The sequence below is a fragment of the Mastigoproctus giganteus genome, chromosome 4, assembly GCF_048544385.1.
Source record: "Mastigoproctus giganteus isolate SK-2022 chromosome 4, ASM4854438v1, whole genome shotgun sequence".
Classification (NCBI taxonomy): domain Eukaryota; kingdom Metazoa; phylum Arthropoda; class Arachnida; order Uropygi; family Thelyphonidae; genus Mastigoproctus; species Mastigoproctus giganteus.
Genome location: NC_143578.1, coordinates 7476192 through 7490936, shown reverse-complemented (window position 1 = coordinate 7490936; position 14745 = coordinate 7476192).

Below are 14745 nucleotides of genomic sequence, written 5' to 3'. Positions count from 1 at the left end.
CCACGCGGTGTGTGGAGGTTGGTACGATACCACTTTGCTACCGCGCAGATACCTCCAACTCGTGTAGACTGATATGTTTTTTTGGATACAAACAATATCAAAATTGTTTCCGAAGGTTGCAATTCTAATTTCGTCCATGGCTCGCTGAGCGTTTATCTGCAATAATTTGATTCCTGCAAAATTGCTGTTTGTTCCCAGTAATGGATTTGACAAGACCATATTATCCATAGTTCACTTTTCTATCATGTCAACTGCCTTTTGCTACTCTGGACATTGACTATTACGGAATGATCATATTCATGATTTTTTACTTTTGCAATCAACGCACTTGGGGGGGGGGGGGTTGTCCCTGTGCGGCCATTTTGAAAATATATGGCCATATAACAAATTTAGTTGTCGCGTGGTCGGTTCTACGCGGAGTATAGTTTATAGTGTGTTTAGGGTCTAATGGCACCAAGGGTTTCACCATCTCCGCGTAGTATACATTATAATGTGATACAGAACACTGTAGAGGCCAGAGGTTGAAAAGTGTATGAATATTGTGGGGGTAATGTTTTGTACTGTTGTTCATCTGAGCTTTTAGCCCTTGGGCTCCTAGTGGAACCCACCGTTGCCCGCACTATAGCCCGTGGAGGCAGACAGGTACACCAGTATTTTAGATATTTATTCTGGCAAGTCATGCCACGCCACGTAATTTCCTGAGATTTCAGTGGCTAGGATCTAAAAATGAAAATAAATAAATAAAAAGGAAAAAAAAAGATGTGAAACGTTAGACATTACGTCAGGTCGAAAGAGATAATTTATGCGGGTTAGAGTTAAAAATTGAGTATGGGGCTTGTGTAGTTTTGACAAGGGTGAAACACTAGTCGTGAGATGGCTAAAGACGGAAGGGAGACTGAAGACTGGGACGTGAGAGGCATCTCCCTCCCAGATTGTCAGTGGGACAGGCCCATGCCCCACCAGGAAAGGAAGAAGAGGGGAGGCGGCGACGGGGGCGGGGCCCGTCTACCCCCGCTGCGGGGGGAAGAGAAGATAGGACAACGCAAGCAACTATGGTTTGGAGAGCCTAACGGCAGAGCTGTACTGAGTCTTTATTGTTGTAGTAATCTCATTCAGGGTTCATGAAGTCATTCATGGGATCAGGGTCTCGTCCGGTAAGGTCAACATCAGAGATGTGGTTTGGTTACACTTGGGACTAAAATCCCGCTTAGTCATCTACATATTAGTCACAGTTGGACACGTTGTGGGGGGGATTTTTTAATGTTATTTCTATTTATTTTATTTCCTATAAAAGGCCCCACCTTTTGCCTCAAAGTGAAAACAAACCATGAAATTTATTACATACAACATAATATCCAGTTAAACTAAATAGCGTATGATCATAATATACAAAGTAGACTCAGAGATACCTCGCATATATTATTCTAATTACAGTTTCCATTTACTAGTTATTCTGATTTGACAATTATATAAAAAAACACCTGATTCATTCTACTTTCCTTATTCCCCAACTAACTCCTAACACTTGTACATTCACTATACCTATTTATCTTTCTCCTGTATACAATACCGTTTCATATATTAACAATCAAATATGCTACATTCATAATTCAGCTCCGTGTTCTCACCACTCTGTCACGATATACTTGTAGACCAACTTAAGTATTCTAAAGTCCCTACTTGTTATTAGTCGCTCAGATAAACCAACAAATCTTCATCAATAAAACACTATATTCAGAATTGCTCATGTAACTTAAATTTCTATCATTTAAAACATATTCAGAATCCCTCTTTATAAACTCTACTACCACAATATAGCTATTTGTACATCAATTTCATGTTTTACTCATTCCTTCATTTCCCTTGCATTGTACACCAATCCCTTTTTAACATAATAAACTCTGTTAGTATATCTACCTCAGAGATAATTTATCTTAAACTTACTTTCTAGGGCTACTCCCTTTTCATTAATTACCCTACTGTTTCACTAACAGTCCTTATTAACTTAGTGTACTTAATATATCGCTCACCTACTTCAATCATTTTCTCTTCTCCAGGGAGGTTTCAAGCTTCCATCTTAGGCTCTCAAGGCTATCTTCTAAGGCTTTCCTTCATCTTCTTTCTCCTGAATCTGCTTCAGATAATTTTCCGGAACTCTTGGCTGCATGGGTCTGGTATCCTATCTCCTGCTTTGATTACACCACTCCTCCTTTACTGTGGATCATTCTGATGTATCTTTCTCAAAGTGGTCATTACCTTTCCTGCTTCACTTAACTGTGTTTCATACCTTTTTGTTTACCATCCTTAGCCTTCCCGTTACTTTTCTACTCTTAACTATTTTCCCCCTTGCTGTCTAGGTAGCTTTTTGCACTCCCTACATTTCTGCACTGCCCGACTTACTGTTCTTCCTTTCCGTGATCACCCCTTTAGCCACACTCCCTCTTACTTTTTCCACTTCTGTGTCCCACACTGACAACGCCAACTTTTTCTCCGTCGTTTGACTCTCCTTCCCTAGGACTCTTTACCAATCCCAGGAATTTACCTAATTGTCCCCTCTTTTCTATTCGTTAAAAAAACTTACCATAACTATTTGCGCCATGTGCAAACCAAGCCATTTTCTTGGTTAGTTCTCAGGGTAGCACAATCCTTTCATGTCTGCCGCCCGTCGACCCAAACGCTAGCCCATCAGGACTTATGTCCCGATGGGCTAGCGTTTGGGTCGGGACAACTGAGACTTGGAAAAATGTTACCACGAGTGGTGTTTCAAATAACGAAGTTTCAATCGCGATTTAAGTGAATACTTCTTGGTCCACTGAAATAATTTGATCATTACAAATTAATAATATTTCCTTCATTTTGATGGCTAGAACTTATCTGTAAGTTTTTATTATTCCAGGTATGGGTGCTGCTAGTCGTTTCCCTCCTTGCTGGAAGTTTTGCAGGCAGCTTCGTAGTCTGGACTTATGGCAAAATGGAAGGTCATACGATCAGTGTCAAGTCCGTTTTTTGGAACATTTTTGTATCTATTGTTTCACACGGTAGGAAATGTTTCCCCTTAGAAATTTAATGATTTATATTTTATTGTTAAAGTTTTAGTTATTAGTGAAAAATTTTAAAATTGCTCAAAATGCAATTAATGTACTTTGTTTACTCATTTTCCCCTTTTCTTTCAGGAATCAGGAGTTCATATTTACGTTTCCGTAGCTTTAAGGTTTTTGCGTTATTCTGGTGGGTGTTCGTGGTTGTCATGACGACTGGATACAGCGGTGGTCTCCTTTCTTTTTTATGTACTTCGGAGATGGAGACAGCAATCAAAACTACAGAACAGTTACTGAAAGCTGTGCAGAACAAAAAGATCAAGTGTGGCACGGTGAGACACACGGGATATGCCACCCTTTTTAAGGTGTGTTTGAAATACCAAGAGCGTATTTTAAGAGTGCACAAGCATATAATTTATTAACTGAATATTTAGGCTTTAAAATGTTATTTTCTTTTTATGAATCTACCATTAACGTTTCTAACTTCGCTCTGTCACAATCAGACGATAAAATGAACGTTCATGACTCGTTCCCGGCGGAGTTCCTGAGGACAGTAATGAATGTTGCAAAGTCAATTACAGCTCTCAAGTCTTGTCTTCTAAGCTTTTCAAATATTTCTGACACTTAAAGTACTTTTTTATTCCATACAGAAATCGTTGAAAAGCTTAGAAGACAAATGTCCTGTCGTGGTGCGAAAGGCTAGGAAATTACATCATGTTCAGCTACTACACTCACCTGCATTAACTGCCAAAGAACAACCTGCATACTCACGAGCATTTAAACCCTCGAAATGTAAGGAATATTGGATCTCTCCACGATGTTCATCATAACCTCAAAGGTCATAAATCATACTGCATGATGGAAGAGATAGGGAAGGGTTGACCGGAACTTAGTTCTAGAGAAAAAACATGTGTTCCACCACTTCTAGCCTCCAATAAGCAACGTGGTGGTATTGCGCTGGTTGATGAGACTCATCTACCACGTAGTACTGCCTGGTAACATGGAGGGGCGGCGTTCCTCCATGTGGTATGGGCGCCACACCTCGACCCCTGCTTACGTTGGTTCACGCCTGGGTGGTCACCCACCATGTACTTGTGCATGGAGGTTATACCCATTATTACTAACAGCCCCACCATCGTGAAGGTGCAAGCAGAGGATTTGGCTGTCACAGACCGTCCGGACATGGCCGAAATTGGGTTCAATTGACTTGAGTGTTACCCGAATATCAGTTCCATCAGCGTTTTAGACTCCCAGGTAGCAAGTACAGCTTGTCTGGCATATCTGAGAGAATGTCTGTGACAACCTCAAGGACCCAAGGATTGGAATGTTTTTCAACATCTGGCTTGGTTTATCATCAGTACAGTCAGTGTAAAGTGTGTTTGGTGTCAAGCGGCACCAGGGGTTTCCCCCATCTCCGCGTTGCTTGCATTGTGATGGGTGTGTCAGTTTACTGGAAATGCCAGAGATTCAAAAGTGTATGGATATTGTACATGTGTAGTGTCTTGTACCGTTGTTCATCTGGTCATTTAGCCGCTGGACCCCTACTGAGGCCCAACGTTGCCCCACTTTAGCCCGGTGGTGGCAGACCAGGAAACACTAGTCGACTAAGTTTTACTCTGGCAGGTCCACTGAGATTTCAGTGGCTAGGACCTTAAAAAAAAAAAATGTTTGTGTGTATATATATATATACACAAACATATATATACATAATATACACAGATATATATATATATGTATACATATCCTTTATGCGCTCGCGTGAGAGGCTAAAAGTAGGGCGAAGGTGATTTTAGATAGTTTAATTTAGATTGTGTGGGGGATTCACTTGGGTGCAGGTAGAGTGGGGGAGTAGATTGAAGACTGGGGGGAAGGCCGATAGAGAAGACAGCTCCAGTTTACAGTGGAGCATGCCCATGCCCCACCAGAGAGTAAGAATGGGGTGGCGCGTACAAAGTACAAAGTATGTTGAGGGTCAAACGGCACCAGGAATTTCTCCCATCTCGGCGAGTGTTCGCTGTATCGAGGGACAGTACTCTGTCAAGACCAGAGATTTAAAAGTGTGTGGATCATGTGTTGTGTAGTATGTTGTGCCCATTGTTCTTCTGGCCTATTGGCCGTCGAGCCCCTGATGAGACCCGACGTTGTCCGTACTATGCCAACAAGGAGGCTGGCCAGGTGTACCTTGAAATTTATTATACTCTGGCAGGTCCCGCCGCCTAATTTCCTGGGATTTCAGCGGCTTGGTCCTATAGAAAAAAAAAAAAAAAAAAAAAAAAAAAAAGATAGATAATCGCGGTGGTATAATTGCAAATTCGCTATTAAGTTAGTATGTGGGGTTTTTTCCCCGAAATTACCATGGGATTGTACGCTAAAATGACAAGTTCTAGAGGCCTAATGGGGCGGGCAATAATTTTGGTGCTAATTTAAATTTGGATGCGTGGGGCTTTCGCGGTGTATAGTCAAAGAGAAGGGTAGGGAGACTGAAGGCTGGGGGGAAGAAAGAGAAGTAAGGGGCCGATAGGGTAGATGGCCCCTGCAGTCAGTGGGGCATGCCCATGCCCCACCAGAGGGAAAGGGGGATGGCAGGAGGAGGAGAAGACAGCGAGCCATCTCCCCCCCCCTGCCAAGGAATAGGAGTGAAAGCAGGCTGGTCAAGGTTGCCAGCCCAGATCGCCATATGGCTAGGTGGCAGCAATGTGCTGCAATCATTTCTCTGAGCCCTTGCATGGTAGTAGCTGGGAAGGTTTCCGTGGTTGTGTACACATTCTGCTGGCCTGCACGGCATGGTTGTTTACTGCAGTGGTTGAGGCTGTGGGAGCGTCCTTCTCCTTGTGAAGAGGTCCTGGGCCAGCTGCGCGAATGCCTTGTATGTGTCAACTTCAGTTATGGCGAGGTCTTCTTGATTACGGAGGTTAAGCTGTGTTCTAGTAATGAACCTGCAATAGAGGTCCTCATATAGTGGGCAACTGTACATTAGGTGCTCCCACGTTTCACGTTCACCACGGAGGCAGAACGGTGTATCACTCAGTCCAAATCCTTGTAGTTTGTCTCTAATGGCCCCGTGTCCCGTCAGCAGGTAGGTGGTGTAGAGTCCTGGTGAGAGCCACTGTGGATAATCCGGGTATACCAGCCGTATGTTGGGTAGAAATTTTCTAGTTATTGCACCTTTGCTGGAGGTCTCCCAGCGGGCCTGCCAAGTTTGTTGGAGGTAAGCGGAGAGACGGCTCCTTTCTACTTTGGGATCATTTGACAGATCTATGGTGTAGTCGAGGCATGTTGCCGTTCTGCCTTTGGTCAGTTGATAGAGTAGCCCATGCTTAACAATCTCCAGGTCCAGAGGGAGGGATCCCGTTAGAGCCTGGAGTGCGTGGGTACTTACAGTGTTACATGCTCTCGAGATGGTTAAGAGTATGTGTCTCTGTGTAGTCTCCAATTTTTTCCGGTTCACTGCAGTGGTAGCCTTGCGATACCATATTCCCGAAGCATATGTAATCGTTGGCAGGAAAATAGCTTTATAGTAGAGGCTGAGGGTTTTCCGCCTCAAACCCCATTCCTTGCGTGTGATTCGCGCAAAAAGTGCAGAGTATCCTCTAATTTTCTTCCGTAAGTGCACTATATGTGGTGTAAAGCTCAGGTTTTTGTCTAGTACGACTCCAAGGTGCTTTAATTCGGTGGTAAGCTTGATTGTGTTACCTTGTATCTTGATTTGAGGGGGTCGTCTGGTGTCTAGGGCTCCTTTTAATAATGTAGATCTTGTCTTCGAGGATGAGATCTTCAAGTTATTGTTGTTAGCCCAGTCCTCTAGAGTTTCTATTGCTCTGTTGGCGGTGTTCTCCAGTTGCGCCCTAAATCCCCCAGGCAGCATCAGAACCACATCATCCGCATAGACTAGGGGAACGACGTCACCGAGTTCCAGGTTCAAAAAGCCATCTAGAACCAAGTTCCATAGGAGTGGGTCCAGGATTGAGCCCTGTGGGCATCCTCTGAATACTTCTCTTGTTACTGAACAATATGGTGCTCTGACTGTCACGAACCTATTCGACAGGTAGGATTTGATGACTTGATACAGATTTGTTGGTAGGTTGGCTTTCCGGAGTCGGGCCAGGACGCTTGGCCACCATAAAGTGTCCAACGCCCCAGCAAAGTCTATTGCTATGACCAGAAAGTATTTCTGATCTGAGGTAGTTGCAGCATTTGTAATATTTTCCAGGACATCCAAGGTTGAGCATCCCTTCCTAAATCCATATTGTCGGGGTGACTGCAAGCCGGCTGCAGTGTAGTGGATCCCTATTCTGTTTCTTAATAAGTGCTCAAAGAGCTTGCTCAGGACTGATAACAGTGCTATGGGTCTGTATGACCCCGGAAGGTCCAGTTGTTTGTTGGGACTTTTGGGAATGAGGCACAAGTTTGCAGTTTTCCAGGCGTGGGGAACAGGCCTTCTTTGACGCAGTGGTTGTATAGATTAAGAAGCACCTCTGGAATGGTTTCGACGGCTTTCTTGACAATCTCTCGCTCCAAAAGATCAGAACCAGGAGACGTCTTGTTTCTAATCCTCATGGCAGCTGTTTCCAGTTCAAGTTTGGTGAAAGGTTCTTCTGTTGCAGTCGTGTAGTAGGTTTCATTGTCTGCACAGAGAGTTATCTGCTCTGGGGTAGAGGGGGCAAGATGGTCTTGAAACATGGTATCCATGATGTTAATAATTGTTTCCTGCCAGGTCCGGGTATAAGTACCCTGCCGTGTCCTCGTCGCTGGTATGGTCTCACCCCTGGGGAGTTTGTTTGTGGTTACTCTGTATACCACACCCCAGGGGGTTATCATTCCCAATGGTAGAAACAAGGTGTTCCCAACTGCGCATCTTACGCTGGCGAATGGTTGCCGTGTATAGATTCCTTGCATCTCGGAAGTTCTGTCTCAGTGCCTCCACTTCCGCTGCCAGCTGGGAGCGCCTTGCCCGCTGGAAGAGTTTCCTTCTCCTGTGCACCTCCTGCCTAAGCCTCTGTAGCTCTGGAGACCACCAGGGTACAGCCCCCGGGGTTGGGTTTTTCTTTTTGATAGAGGTGTTGGCAGCTTCAGTGATGAGACCAGCGACCGTCATCTGGTGCTGATCCGGGCTGAGTCCAATGATGTTCAACGATTGGGCTGCTGTGGTCAGTGTGGCTTGGAAGAGTGGCCAATCCGCCTTCTCTATGGCATATCTTGGCTGTGCCTGCCTCACTGCTTGGTGTCGACTAAGGGAGCGCTGGAGCTCAAACGTGATGGCCCTGTGGTCCGACGTGGTCCAGCTTTCTTGGACGGTCCACGATGTTAGGTGGCCAGCGAGGGATCTGGTAGCCAGAGAGACATCGATTGTGGCCTCCCCCATCGAACTAGAGAACGTTGCCAGATTGTTTGGCCGGTTGAGGACTGTGTACGGACTATTTGCTAAGTAGTCTTCAAGTTGTTGCCCGTTCTGTACTCCACGTCTATCCGTGGTCTCGCTGAACCACGCTGGGGACCTGCAATTCACATCCGCTCCCACGACAATTTTACTGTTTCGGAAGTCTGTCTGGAGGCTCCTCAGATATCTGGTTACTGGTAGTATATCTTCACCTGGGTGACAGTATAGCGATACCGCATAAAATTCACCCAGGGGCGTGATAATATGGGCACATGCAGCCCAGGATGTGCAGTAGTTGGTTAGTTTTGTTGCCGTTATATTTGGATTCCGAATCAATATGCAGGCCCAGGGTGTTTCTCTGTTATCTTGCACTATCTTATAGGCCAGGGGGTAACCCCTGACCTCCTTGCGATATGCATATGGCTCCTGGATGAGGAATATGTCGAGATTTGCCTCGTTCGCCTTCTTTGTGAGCTGCGCCGCTACTATTTTAGACCGTTGTGCGTAGGGGGAATACGGTGGAACCGTTACCTCCCCCAACCCGCCGGGGAGGGTGGAATAGGCGAGCCAGGCAAGGGAGCTGGCTCAGTTCGCCAATACGGCGCTGCTTGCAGAGACTGCGATTTGTTCATGTGGCATTTGGTATAGACCAGTAGGATTGAGCCTCTTCTAGGAGTACAGTACAGTCAGTCAGGAACCTAGCAATGATGCACATCACTGAAAACGTTGTCCATGCAGCTGCTACTTACAATTCCGAAGACATTTATTCGGTTTCCGCCAGTTCCCAAACATTGATGGAATGAGGGCATAGCATGTAAACATTTATAGTATCTTATTTATGTAGGATGTCTCCTGAACTTTAATTCGACTCCACGGTGGTACACTCTGATAGTACAGGATGGAGTGCGTCCTTCTAAGTGTCCGATTTTGCCGTGGGCTGGTGGGCACAACTGAGTAAGTACTGTAGCCCACCTCAATGATGTTGTCATGCAAGAAAGCAAGAAAAAAAAAAAAAAAAAACACGCTCCCATTTCACCCCTCTGTTCGTTCGAAATACCTGTCCAGCTCAGCCTTAAATTTATTAAGGCTATCAACTTCCACAACAAAGGATGGAAGTCTGTTCCACCAACCAACCTCCCGCTGCCTAAAGGCAAATTTCCGCACATCTATCCTACCTCTGTCTTTCCTCAATTTGAATTTATGCCCTCTAAGGTGATTATTCTGAGCAAGAGGAAGAAAGAGGAAGGGTTATTGCTTCCGTAAAGGCGACTACGATGGACTGAGACAGTATTTAAATTCTATACAGTGGGACCAACTGATGATGTTACCAACAGCAAATTCAAAATGGGAAGCATTCAAAGAACTTATCTTGGAAGCTACTAGGCTTTACATACCAACTAAGAAATATTGTTCAAGGTTTAGCCCAAAATGGATGTCAGATGAACTAATGAGGCATATGGCAGAGAAGAAAAATGCATGGGATACTTACAAATTAACACATGACACAGAAGCCTATGATAGATACAAGTTGATATGCAACCAAGTTACAAAGGAGGTTAGGCAGGCAAAGGCAGATTACGAGAAATCCTTGGCAAGGGATGCAAAAAAAACAGCAAAGAGTTCTTTACTTATGTAAACTCTAGAAGGAAGGGGATGAATCAGATTGGTCCACTTGATATTGATGGGTCAACTGTTGATGATCCTGCTCAGGTAGCTAACAAACTAAATGAATATTTTGCATCGACATTCACACATGAGGAGTTATTCAGCAAGGGGAATGCCAAAGGTGTATTCAACTCTAACAGTAAGCTACAGAATCTTGAAATAACTGGGAGTAAAGTGGAGGAGAAACTGTTGAAGATAAACACAAGAAAGGCACCCGGGGTGGATGGGATCTATCCAGTTATATTATTGGAGGCAGCAAAGGAAGTAAGCAAACCCTTAGCCATAATTATGAGAGCTTCCTTGGACCCAGGGGAGGTACCCATAGACTGGAAATGTGCAAATGTGACCCCTATTCACAAAGGAGGATCAAAGGCTGACACAAGTAATTATAGACCTGTGTGCTTAACTTCTGTTCCAGGAAAATTAAAGGAGGCACTGGTTAAAGAAGCACTGCAGGATCGTTTAGACAAGACTTCAGTTATAGCTCAGACACAGCATGGTTTTGTTAAGGGGAAGTCTTGCCTGACCAACTTGATGGGATATTATGATGCAGTCACAAAAGAACTGGATTCAGGGAATAACGTTGATATTATATACTTGGATCTTAGAAAGGCTTTTGATACAGTTGCACATGGAAGACTGCTGCACAAATTGGAGCAGTGTGACATTGGAGTTAAATTTCTGCTATGGATAAAGGGGTGGTTGAGGGGAAGAAGACAGAGAGTGGTAATCAATGGACACTGCTCATCGTGGACTAATGTTATTAGTGGAGTCCCTCAGGGCTCAGTGTTGGGTCCATTATTGATTTCTGTATTTATAAATGATATTGATGATGGTATATCAAGCTTAATGTCCAAGTTTGCAGATGATAGAAAGGTTGGCAGGGTTGTCAAGGACACTACTGACACTATGCTGCTGCATCAGGATCTGGAAAGGATGAGCAGATGGGCTGAGAGGTGGCAAATGAAGTTTAACATTGACAAATGTAAAGTACTACACATGGGAAACAGCAACCCCAGAGCAACGTATCAACTTTGTGGTACTACACTGACAGTGGTAGAGAATGAAAGGGACTTGGGGTGGTTGTGCAGGCAGATATGAAGTTCTCTGAGCAGTGCAGACGGGCTGCAAGAGTAGCTCATGGAGTATTGTCAAGGATATACAGGAATTTTTCCAGCAGGGATAAGGAGGTGATTATTCCATTGTATAAGGCAATGGTCAGGCCACACCTTGAGTACTGTATACAGGTCTGGAGGCCTCATTTCAAGAAGGATGTAGATCTGCTGGAACGAGTACAGAGAAGGGCAACAAGATTAGTGAATGGAACAAAGGGGTGCTCTTATGAAGAAAGGATTAAGTTTTGCAAATTACAGTGTCTGGAGACTAGGCACCAGCGAGGTGATCTGATAGAGGTGTATAAAGCCTTGAATGGTTTAAGCATGCTCAATGCTGATGGGATTCTTCCTCTAGCTCAGAAAAATAACCTGAGAGGGCATAAATTCAAATTGAGGAAAGACAGATGTAGGATAGACGTGAGGAAATTTGCCTTTAGGCAGCGGGTGGTTGGTTGGTGGAACAGACTTCTATCCCTTGTGGTGGAGGTTGATAGCCTAAATAAGTTTAAGGCTCAGCTGGACAGGTATTTGGAACGAACAGAGGGGTGAAGTGGAAGTGGTTTTTTTTTTTTTTTTTTTTTTGGCTGATGCTGCATAAACTTGCTTTCTTGCATCAAATGCCTCTACTAATGCTAATGCTAAAGCCATCAGCATTGAGCATTCACAAGCCATTCAAGGCTTTATACACCTCTATCAGATCACCTCGCTGGTGTCTAGTCTCCAGAAACTGTAATTTGCAAAACTTAAGCCTTTCTTCGTAAGAGCAACCCTTCGTTCCATTCACTAATCTTGTTGAACTTCTCTGTACTCATTCCAGCAGGTCTACATCCTTCTTGAAATGAGGCCTCCAGACCTTTATACAGTACTCAAGGTGTGGCCTTAAATAAGGGGATAATCACCTCCTTATCCCTGTTAGATGCATGGCAAAAGTACTTTCAGTCGAAGCTACAGTATCACTTACCGTTTCTGAAGATTGTAGACTATTGGTCGGTAGACAGTGTCTTCCATAATTACAAGATCTCAAGAACAAAGTCGTCTTTGAGAGCTTGAAAATTATTTTTAAAAGGCACAAATATATTTTCTTGACCAGGAAAGACAGAATCAGTGCTTGTAAATAATCGTTGTCTGGAGGATTCGTTAGCGGGAAAATTGGATGAAATATGGGGTAACATAACATAACCTCCTGGACTATACGTTTCAATGGAACCAGTCCAGGGAGGTCATGTTACGCAGCTTAGATCTGTATGGGAGTGGATTGGTAAGGTTTCTATTCCGACCTGACGGTCTGGCAATTGTCTTCTAGATATCAAGTGAGTTTAGTTCCCCAGACAGGAGGTGAGCGAAGAAAACGAGGTTCCTAGATATGATGTGATAGCTCTTGGTACCGAATTTAAATTGGAGAGCATGATAGATTTTAAGATAATAGGTGGTAGACCTACAGTCTTATTCAGCCATTTTAAAATCCACTATTCGTGGGATTTGGTATGATGGGGGTGCCGAAGACCATAGGGCAGAGGCATGCAGTATAAAAGAATACGGATTGCGCATCGAAGAATATAGTAACTGATAAGATGCTGATTGTGATAGTTTGAGATCTTTTATCTCACAGCCCATTTAGTTGAATACGTTTTTTTTTTCTCATTAGCATTAAAATGAGGCACGAAATTAAGGCCTTTGTCCCAGGTGATGCCCAAATCTTTATGCTAATTAACTTTTTTAATTGGAGAGTTCTCAATTATGATTTTACCATCATTGGTATTTCTCTTCTTGGTGATAACAGGCTGGGCAGTCTTCTCTTTCTTTATGGAGAGCCCAATCGCATGAAGGTAATTTTCAAATTCTTTTAGCTGTTGGTTGGAGGTCACAGTGGTACCCTAGAGAAAGAATCAATGCTTTTTCCAAAGAAAAATAAAAATTTGGAAACAACGAGATTTTTATTCTTTAGGAGCTGCTTAAGGGTCAATCATGCTATCAAATTCATGAAAACGATCTTATTGGATATAACGAGAGAGCCTCGTTTATACTAAAAGATTAAGGGGAACCGTACTAGCAAGAATTGAGGTGCGGCAAGGACATAAGGAGGAAAGCACGCTGAATAGCATGAAGCTTTGGCTGAATAGTAAGGAGCATGTCATTTTGAAATCAAGCTCTACCACAATAAATAACAACAGGAAGAACAACATCTTACAACAGGCGAAAGGTTTTTTCACTAATTCCCAACTCATGCCTGAAAATACGAACGAACATCTCTGTCAACATCCGCTAGATGAGTAATATGGGGTAGGAAGTTAGTCGATTGTCAATTTTAGGACCCAAATATTTAGTTGTCACAAAAGGAATACACTAGTTATTAATTTTGATGGTTTATTTGATGAAACGACGATTAAAAACATAATGTAATATTTGGAATGAGAAAAATGTTTAATCTATTAGAAGAAGAAGAAGAAGAAGTGCAGCCGTTATCAACCCACTGCAGGATGGAAGCCTCCTCAACAATTCATGTTGAGGGAAATGGACCATAATCTGCCACGCTGGTCCAGTGCGGGTTGGCCGATCGACCGTATTCAGTAGTCAAGGGCTTGAACCTCGGTCTACTCAAAGAGCGTATGCTACTGCACTCCCGCTCCTGCCCACTCGGCTACGGAGGCCTTTTAAGGCCCCCGTAGCCGAGTGGGCTACGGATCTATTAAGAGGATCTCTTAATCTATTAAGAGAAGCCCAATTAAAAAAGAACCTTCAAAACGTTGTCGGAATTAACTTCTAGCTAGGTTCTTGAAATGCCTGAACGGGAATCTTTAATTCCCGTCTTCTGGAATCCAGAAGACGGGAATTAAAACAGAACTCTGAGGACAGCAACGAAAAACAGGTCTAGTTATGTTATGGTAATTGGAGGCTGCAGTGACAAATCTGTTTGAAAAGCAATCCCTAATACCACTATCAAGCTGCTTAGGATACTGAAGAAGACGGGGAAGTTCGAGGACGCTTTCTCACTAAATGGAATCAAAGATTCCTTCAAAGTTCCCAAATGTTACAAGTGTCAGTACGAGTGGTGAAATGAATGCGTCTCATAAATTCAACGAGTCACCTTCAGTGGCACGGCTAAGGGAGAAACCGTATTGATTAACAGCAAGGCCACCGTTATTGAGAAGTGAGGAAAGTCTGAGAACAATCTTTGAAACGCCTTCCCCACTTCCCCAGGACAGACTAGACTTCGATCGGCCTATAAGCACTAGGTAAAAAAAAAAAAAAAAAAAAAAAAGGATTAGAACAAAGATAGGGGGACATTCGGACGATATCCTACCGCGGAAAATATTAGTTTAGGTTAGGTGCATGCGGCAAAGCAGAGTATTTTTTTTTAATTCATTTTGTGATATTAGGGTCCCTCTTAAATGATTACATCTACCCATATTTACTTTGTCTGTAACTTGCGTGTGTTTTCTGGTTGATTTGCCTGTTTGCTGGATGACAAAACCCTAGTTTGAGGGAATAACCTTGCTATCTACGCCTGAGACCGACTAACTCAGCCACGGAGTGAAAAAAAAAAAAAGCC